This window comes from Durio zibethinus, chromosome 19, assembly GCF_047325235.1.
Source record: "Durio zibethinus cultivar Kanyao isolate XHJ-2024 chromosome 19, ASM4732523v1, whole genome shotgun sequence".
In the NCBI taxonomy this organism is placed as follows: Eukaryota; Viridiplantae; Streptophyta; class Magnoliopsida; order Malvales; family Malvaceae; genus Durio; species Durio zibethinus.
The window spans coordinates 24,580,889-24,581,807 of record NC_143180.1 but is presented as its reverse complement, the minus strand read 5'-3'; the positions used below and the strand labels follow the sequence as shown (position 1 = coordinate 24,581,807).

The 919-nt window shown below is 33.3% G+C and overlaps 1 non-coding gene across 1 annotated transcript; it reads left to right on the top strand.

Annotated features, from left to right (window-relative positions):
- Nucleotides 1-587: 587 nt before the first annotated feature.
- TRNAT-UGU (transfer RNA threonine (anticodon UGU)) lies at nt 588-659 on the top strand. The gene has a single exon. It is a non-coding gene; the product is annotated as a tRNA-Thr (tRNA).
- Nucleotides 660-919: the final 260 nt, after the last annotated feature.

The following is a 919-nucleotide window of genomic DNA, read 5'->3' as shown; positions in this document are numbered from 1 at the left end:
TACAATTTCTTTTCACCATATCTTAAAATTTTTGTCTATTTCATATTGAAAATATGGAATATTGGAAAGGTGGCATGAGGTTGTTTTTAACATTTCAATGAGCATCTCTGCCAAGATACTCTAATAAACAGTAAAATTATAAGTTGGAGTCATTCTCTTGTTGATAAAAAATGTTGAACAAATTAGGAAGGATTTTATTGAGTGTTTTAGGACAGTTGTTGAGGTTAATTAATATTCTATTTATAGTATTATTTTTTCATTAAATGTATCAATTCACAGTTAATATTTCGATTCCTAATGCATTAAAAAAATATTATACTTCGTATAATAATCTTAAAATTCCAAGTTCTGGCTTTCTGCTTCTTAGCCTAGTGATTGAGAAACCTAAAGAAGGAATGTAAGGCATGAATTTGATCCCAACCATCCCCATCCCCCTAAATCTCCTAGATGACAATGTGAAAATAAAATAAAAATATCAGTATCCCAGTGATTGAAGTTCATTTTAAAATATGAAAAAGAAACAGATTGAAGTTCTTGTATTGTTAATTAATGTTATAGATCTGAACTTTTGGCTGCCGAATGTCAAAGCCGCTATAGCTCAGTGGTAGAGCGTCAGTCTTGTAAACTGAAGGTCTGTAGTTCGATCCTGCATGGGGGCAACAATCATCTTTGATCTGTTTCTTTTGCCTAATAGAAACAAGTGGAAGAGGGCAGACCAGAGGGCAGATTTTAGTAGTTAGAACTGTGAAGATTTCTTTCATGTAACGCATATCTTGATTTGGCATTGCCAGCATCAACAGTTCAGATTTTCCTTTTTTCCAATTAGTTTTGTAGACACCCAATTGGGTCCAGGCCCAGATCAATTGGGCTTGGCCCAAATAGGTAGGCCCAACTGAATTTTTATCCTGTATTTTTTTTT